This window comes from Lolium rigidum, chromosome 1 (assembly GCF_022539505.1).
Source record: "Lolium rigidum isolate FL_2022 chromosome 1, APGP_CSIRO_Lrig_0.1, whole genome shotgun sequence".
NCBI lineage: Eukaryota > Viridiplantae > Streptophyta > Magnoliopsida > Poales > Poaceae > Lolium > Lolium rigidum.
In genome coordinates, this window is record NC_061508.1 from 27,252,256 (window position 1) to 27,260,309 (window position 8,054).

The 8,054-nt window shown below is 40.3% G+C and overlaps 1 long non-coding RNA gene across 3 annotated transcripts; it reads left to right on the forward strand.

Annotated features, from left to right (window-relative positions):
- The first annotated feature begins 936 nt into the window (after positions 1-936).
- On the forward strand, positions 937-7,808 carry LOC124685117. 3 transcript variants are annotated; one of them, XR_006997299.1, is made up of 9 exons: positions 937-1,545; positions 1,680-1,727; positions 1,831-1,947; positions 2,291-2,581; positions 2,782-3,006; positions 4,514-4,629; positions 4,722-4,775; positions 4,877-4,956; positions 5,071-7,808. It is a non-coding gene; the product is annotated as an uncharacterized LOC124685117 (long non-coding RNA). The 3 variants fall into 3 exon arrangements; XR_006997298.1 differs by having other exon boundaries at positions 1,831-2,581; XR_006997300.1 differs by having other exon boundaries at positions 1,836-2,581.
- Positions 7,809-8,054: the final 246 nt, after the last annotated feature.

Sequence of the window (8,054 nt, forward strand, 5' to 3'; positions counted from 1 at the left end):
TGTTGCATTTGGTGCCCAACAAATTTTTGTGTAAACGCCTAAATGGAATTTGCTTTGTGTAGAATTTTAGTTTTAGAAAAATGAAGAATTATCTATGTAAACGCCTAAATGAACGCCTAAATATCATGTATTTAACATGTCTTCATCAATACCACTGTCGCCTAGATGAAGACATGTTAATTATATTAGTATACATAGATAATTCTTCATTTTTCCGGCGAGGAGCATACTTCGTTGCTGCACCTTGAGGAGCCTGTCCCCCGCAGTGCTATCTCCTAAGACGACAACGGCGGCGCCCGACGGCCAGCGCGCAGGGCGGAGAAGCCCACCAGCACGACTGCACTGTAATCTAAAGGTATAATTGATGCAACCCCATGGGCACCTCATGGCGATTTGCGATTCTGGACCGTCAGATCACCCCATCAGGCGTATCTCGTCCGTTTATTTTGGGCAGGAAGCGAGCGTCTTGGTTGACTCTCCACGCGCGTGGGCATTTCCCCGCAGAGTCCACCCACTAGCTAACCCCATGCAACGGCCGTTTGTTACCCTCCCCGTCTGCGCGTGGGTCCCACCTTTGGTCGGGCCCGGTCGTCGGTGACTGTGGGTGGGCTTTCGTTCGGTTGGAAAAGATCTCCATCCGTAGGGGTAGATTGGGTATTTCCTCTCGCGTCGATCGGATCAGACAAAATTGCAGCCCGTGGTCCAGAACCCTAGCCATTCTGCGTTCGCTCCCCCAATCGCTCTCGTTTTCTCCTCCCTGATTCTCCTCGTCCGTCCGCCGCCGCCGCCTCCTCTCCGGCGAGCCGCCGTCACCCACGTCCGCTCGCCGTCGCCCACGTCCGCCCGCCGTCGCCCGCCTCCTCTCCGGTGATCCAAGGACGAGCGGCTGTGGCTGGCACGGCCGCGCTCGCCTCGTCTTCATAGGCTCCGGCGAGGCAGGGCCATGGGTGTCGAAAACCCTAGCCGCCACAAGCCAATCCCTTGCTAGCTTTCTCCCACAATCCCCACGCATGGCTCTCCCTAATCCCCTTCCCTTGACTTCTCCTCTCCCACCATGGCCACCAAAGAGGAGCGGCTAGAGGATGGTCGGAGGCACTGCTTGTGCACATAAGGAGGAGCACGAGGCGCAGCTACCGGTGAGGGCATAGAGGAAGAGGATGAGGTGAGGGGAGGAGTGGTGAAGAGATGCTTGACGGAGGCAGAAGAGAGACCGCCTGCGGTGAGCTGCATCTCCAATCGACCTCCGTCGTCCATCCCTGGATTTACTTTGGGTCGTGCGGCGGCCGGCGGCCGGCCGGGAGGCCCGGGCTCTGCCTTGCCGCTCCACCCGACCCCTTATCTGTGGCAGATGGAGGGCTTCAACGGCGCTGGTTTGAGCTCTCTCTCTCTCCGGCTAAATGTCAAGGTGGATCTTGTGGTGAACATGGTGGAGCTTGGCAGCCTGACTGCCAACGACCTGCTTGTCCGTGCTAGAGAGTATGTGCAGCAGCTTGCAGAGGCATAGATGCCTTTGATCTCATCATACAAAGATGTGGATAGGGAGAGGTATACACCTATTTCTCTATACTAGGTCATCTCTGATTTTGTTTCTCCAAATGAACCATGTGTTTTATTTACTATTTTAGTATAGTTCTAGGTGTTTAACTCGAAATTGTTGGTCACTTTGAATATATGTGCAGGTGTGGTGCATCTGATGGTCGGAAAGGCCTATTGCCACGGACTTGCATGTGAGTACTCATCAGAATATGTAGCGTCTATCATAACTTTGTCATTATGTGCCATGCCCTGCTATGTTATTGGATAAATGAACACTCCCTCTGTTTTTTTCAGCGAAGTTTTGTAGGATTGTCTAAAACTATTGATCTACTGTCATTGTTTGTTACCTGCATCTGTTCGTTTTGCTAAAGATTTATGCTTGCTGTAGCTTTTGGCTCACAAGCCTCACAGGTTAGTGTCTTCTTCATTTCTTCGTCTGATATTGTGTTCAAAGTGGCTTCATATATTTCTTGAGAGTGGTGTCTTCATTTCTTCGTCTGATATTGTGCTCAAAGTGGCTTCATATATTTCTTGAGAGTAGTCATCCTGAAGTTGATTTACATTTCCCGCAAGTAGCTCTGTTATATACACATAAATTTCATATGAGTTGATATAAAATCTTTATATCTCATTTGATCTTTATAAAAGCTCATAATGAAATCTTGAATTCAGCATTCTTTAAATATATGAGATTGAGGTTATAAAGGTTGAGCCATAGATAGAGAAACTAATCCAATTATTGTTGATGCCTCAGTTTCAGGTTTCTAAGAGTATCGCCGTAGATTATGAGAGATGGATTCCTAATAGCTTCTTTTTGATTTACTAAAGGCATGAACCACATATAAAGTTCAGAGAAAATTTAAAGCTCATTTGGAACGACTGAAAATGTTTAAAGTTCATTCATACATTTATTTTCTCTTCATAGTCCATTAACAGGCTAACGGCCTTCGATTTATCTCGCTCCTGTTGCGGAAATTAATCGAGTATGAAGCAAATAGGATGATATTTTTCTGTAGAGACCCCTGATGTCTTCTTTCATGTCCCGGTGAGTTCATATTTTTGTACTGCTTATCGCTACGTATGAGACATATTAGGAGATCTGCAGTGAATGACAAGTGACTTTATTCTGCAATTGGTTTTTGTTGCTATGCCTTACAGTTTTATTTTATGCCATTTATTCAGCCAAAAATTATGTTGGTCATACCTCTTATCTAAAGAAATGCTTTCATGCATGCACTGCTGCAGGACACTCCCAAGGATATTCAGGGTTCCCTATAAAGAATATTATTCGATCTTATGCTAAAATCATGGTCTTTCAAAGGCTGAGTACCATCTTGAATTATTAGAAGATAGCAAAGTTCGTGAGAATTGCTCTTTAACGCATCTACATGTCGATGTCTGGACCCAGTCCAATGATTTATGAAATAACAAAGAAAGTTGCTGACAAGCTTAAGGGCACAACATTATCTGGTACTTATGACATCCTTACTCTACTCTGTAGATGTTGCGTGAATTTTATGGGAGACAACTTATTCGGTGGAATCAGATGTAAATTAAAAATCCATGCTAGCATACTAACAAGTGCATTACAGAAACAAGCTTCTCTTTCTGGCCCAGTTGTGCTCTTCATATCTTTCTGCATTACAGAAGATTGTGTGATGTCTAATGTGTGTGAGAGAAAAGAGAACAGACTTTCAGTGGGAAGGAAAATTATCTGCCCATGTCTATTTTCTTTAGGTATCCTAGAATCGCTTCAGTATTTTCTCAGTTTTTTAAATTTGTTTATGCCCATACAGCATACACACAATCTTCAGTTCCGTGTTATCACAAACAGGAAGGATTCAGTTGACGTTGTTGGGTGTCATGGATGTCTTGCATCTCAAATTTGTAGTTGAAGAGAAAAACACGAGTTTCTCAGATTTTGGACCAGCATGTGCTTATCCGGGAAGGAGTTTTTAAAAGAAAATAAATGCTAGAGTATATGCTCATAGGTAGATGACTGTACAGGAAGAGAAGCTTGGCTAGTGCATTTGACAGTAACATAAGTTGAATCATGAACACATGAAGCTCTATCCAGTATACTAGCTGCTAGCATAGTTTCTAAGTGCTAACTGAACTATTTAAACTGTGCATCTCTCAAACTATAGTAACACCTATTCTGAAAGCGAAAGTTAGAACTCAGTGATTTGTACGTGATCATCTTGCCATGTGCTTGTCTAAATAAGAAAATAGCAGACTAAGGCTATTGTTTGGTTGCCAAGTTATTGTGATGACCATACTACTGTTTTATGCGAAGCTGTGAACAGAGAATCTTGGTTTTGGTGCATGTGCATGCTATTTATTTATTTTTTGCGCTTGGGTAGTATATATTCTGAAGAACTCAATCATAGAGACTTCGCTTGCGGAATATTCTGAAGCTGTAAATTTGGATTTTGTTATCATCGATGTCGTTTATTTAATAGCTAAACCCATACACAGTACAAATTTAGTTATGAAGTTTCAGTCTAAAATGATGACCTTTTTTCGTAAAATGTTAGCAACTCTAAAACATATAGGTTCATCGTGAATGTATCTGAAGAAATTTAGGCTTCTAGCTTGGATTCATCTAAAACATTCAAATGTATGCATTAGATTTCAGTGTGCTTCTCAGTAGATGTGGTCAATTAGAGAGTTAAACATTTCACATTATGTCTGAAACATTTTGTTATCAATTTAGCATGGCTACTCTGACTATGAGAGGTACATGCTGTAGCTTGTTGTGTTGAGAATGAATGTAGTGAACAGATTGCTGCATAATAGCTTACAGAATTTTGCTTCTTACTAGCGGTTTGCTACACTGATTTTATACAGAATTATAAGAAGGGTTTAGTGTTCTATAAAAATGGTGTTTTTCATACATTGATCTTTAATCTGGAATTGTTTAGCGACCCCCTCTCTCTCCCTCACGCTACTTTTTCTTGTTTTTTTCCTGTTGCAGCCAGTTGTTGTTTGGATGATTTGTTGCTGCTAGAGAGGGGGATGGGAAGAGAAAGAAGAAATGGTGAGGGAGGTTGAAAAGGAGCCAACAGATGAACATGGATCTGCAATAATCAGGTATAGAATCTTGATATTTATTGTATGTCAGATTGTAAATGCTAACTCCTTTTTTTTATGAATACCTTGATGAGATAAAATTATTTTCTCAGAAACTACTTTGGTGGTGGATGGATGTTTGCATCAGATCTGAGGGTGCAATGGTGGTCTGTCCATTCTCTCCCATACTCTCCTTTGATTTTTTATGTGTGATATGGCTTTGATCTCTTTTGGATGTGTGGAATATGCTTTGCTCTATATTGCCTAGGTCCTGAAGCATTTCCATGAGGTGTTTAGTGCATATATGAAGAATCAGGGGTACAAATTGGGGACTTTCCAACAATTATGGTATTTTCCTTTTCTTGTAGTGTTAGTATACTACGAACAAATTCCGTGGATTGTGATTCTCTTAATGCCACAAACCATAGCCAAATTATTAATATCATTTTTGTACTTCTACAGAAGAAGTGTGATCTTAAACACCGACCATGCGATGAAATCCGTAGATGTTTCTGCAAGTTTTGCTTCAGCGATGTTTGCCTCTTTGCCCCTTGCTTGATTGGGCTACTTAACTGGGAAATCGTCGGCTGCATCTTACTTTCAGGTTTGACACTTTGGCGCTTGCTTGATTCGGCTGCTCCTAGAAAAAGTTTCTGCAAGTTCTGTTTCGTTGATGTTTGCCTCGATGGGAATGGATCTACTTGTCGGGATTAATAAGCTTTGTGGATGTATTAGGTTGTGACTTGGTCTGGTCCTCGGTGTACTGATTTAGCAAATAGCTTGAATCAGGCCAGTCACAATACAGATTGCTGCTCTTTTCCTTGACGGACAAATTAGACTTATCATTTGCTGCTATTGTTACAAATCTTATAGCTACATGCAGGTATGAGAACCAGGATCAGAAGACTATGGGATGTATTTTCCTTACTAATGTTTGCCAGAGTTTCTCTGAATATGCAATGTTCTGATCCAGTTTCATCCTATTTTTGTATGGTTAGCCACCCGCAATATTTTTGGCTTCTATGATGGTTCAGTTTTGTTCGTGCACCAGATGAAGTTGCAAGTGTAAAAAGCCTTATGTTGACAGTAGACAATACCATGTAGGAATTCATGCCAATCTTAGGGTCCCTGTTTACTGTTAGTACCTCTTTCATTTCTTCAGCAATTTTTCTGTTCAGAGAGGCTTCATATGTTTGTTGAGTGGGAATCCTTAAGTTGCTCTAGAATTTCCAAATAAAGTGGCTCTAATTCATATCTACATTTTTGTGTGAGTTCACATTAATATTTGAATCTCATTTGGGTTTTCAAATAGTATTGCTTGAAAATATATGTATGGACAGAACAGTTAGAGCAACTCATGGAAATTTTAAACCTGATCTTTTGAACCAATGGTCGCTGCATTCAATTTAGTTCATCTTCTGGTTGCATCTCAGCATCAGTTGTACTGCTATGATAGCACTTAGCACGAGCTGCTACCTGCTTGAGTTAACTTATCAAATTTAGTTCCTTTTTCATTGCTCATATCCAGATATCTAAAACCCGAGCTCTCGAATTGTGAGAGTTGGTTTCATGACAACTTCTATTTTATTTACTGAACTCTGAATCACAGATCATGATAGATGGTTCCCTAATTTGTATCTTATTTTTTGAAAGTTTCTAGAGAATATTTACAGTGTAGTCAAACAAACAAAATATATTTGAAGCTAATTAAGATTTCTTGAAACCTAACACACAGTTAATTATCTTGATAATATACTTCGGTTCCGAAGTCCTAACTATTCCTTCTCTGGGAATATTAGAAGGTCGATGCGGATCGGTAGTGAGATCCAGGCTGCTCGATTTTCTTCACGGACATGGACAATATCCCTCTGGTAATATCAGGTCTTATAGAACACCTCTAATATCAATACGAGTGTTTTCTCCATCACCCTAGCAATTCGTACCCTTCCATAATAATGGTTGTTGATAAAATGGTAAAACCTTTTGCATGATCAGGCTTAATTTTAAGGATTGATACTCCAATCAATCTGGTTTAATCTGGATCTTAAAACATTACCTTTTCATTGAATGCTCTTTAAGGCACTTAAAATAAATTTGTGTCCTCATCCTCATCCAAAAGAAAATCTGAGCCTGATAGAAAGGCATTGACCAACATAACCAGTTTAAGATGCTCGGCCTAAAATGCATCTATCATGCAAACAATAATAATCTATTTTCGTTTTTATGAGTGACATAGAGCATGGCTCATGTGCCTTCAACTTTGCACCCCCTTGTGATGTTTGACTTTGCTGCTCCTTTCCTCCATGAATCTATGCATGCTAATTATCTTTTATCAACATTTGTTATTTTTAATATTCTGTATCTTCCTTGCATACATTGTTGCATCATCGATCAGTATATGATAATAGATATAATTGTTCAAGATTATTTGTGTCAACTCTGCAGTGAGATATACCGTATGATTTAACTTTTAGTTGGACAAGAAGAGATAGGAGGCATGTCTATGGGTGAATTCCGAAGTACATGCATCTGGTGAGCCTGATGGTATGGATGTATAAGGAAGGGCTTTTTCGTAAAGGTCATTGTTGTTATGCTTTTCCATTCTCATGGACTATGGTCACTTATCACACATTGATTCCTATGATTAGCTCACAGAGAACTTTCTTTAGTTAGTCATGTGTTTCGAGCTAAAGCTGCGACTTTATTTATCGGTTTAGGTGCCTTCGTAATCCGTCCATATATTTTTTCTTACAATTTCATATAAATGAACATCTATTTTCTAATTTCAAAATCCATGCTCAATGCACGCAACATCAGTTGACATGATGAACGTTTGTAGTTCAACATTAGGACTGAAAGCTATGAAAGGCTACTTCATTTGTTAATCTGTTACGGCCATTGCTTAGGCTCTTATCCCAATGAATTTGAATCATTCTTTATTATCCTGTTGATATGGTGTTGTCTGATATATATAATTTTTTGTTGTTCTTTTGTATTTCTTCAGAAAATATGCATTTATATTTGAATTTGTGCAATGTCCCTAATCTCTTGAAGGTGTTATAGTGGGCATTCGGGTGAGCATTGTGCAACTTATCTGAAACTTAAGATTGCTTCTGCAGTTAATCTCCATTAGGAGTGCCAGACGGGTTGACCTCCCGTTGACAAGGCTGTGTGTGTGCGCTCGATCCGCGGTCTCTCTCTCTCTCTCTCTCTCTCTCTCTCTCTCTCTCTCTCTCTCAGACACATGCATAGTTCTCATCCATTTTTCTGCTCCTCTATACATTGTAGAAACAATTGGTATAGCATCAGATTTATGTGCTTACTAGGTTTGTTTGTTAATTATAGAGCTTTGGTAATCCTCAAAAAATGATGTTTTAATTCTTACCTATCTAAGAAAAGAGGTAAAATTTAACAGCTATCGACTTATCATTGTTGATCGCTTTTGC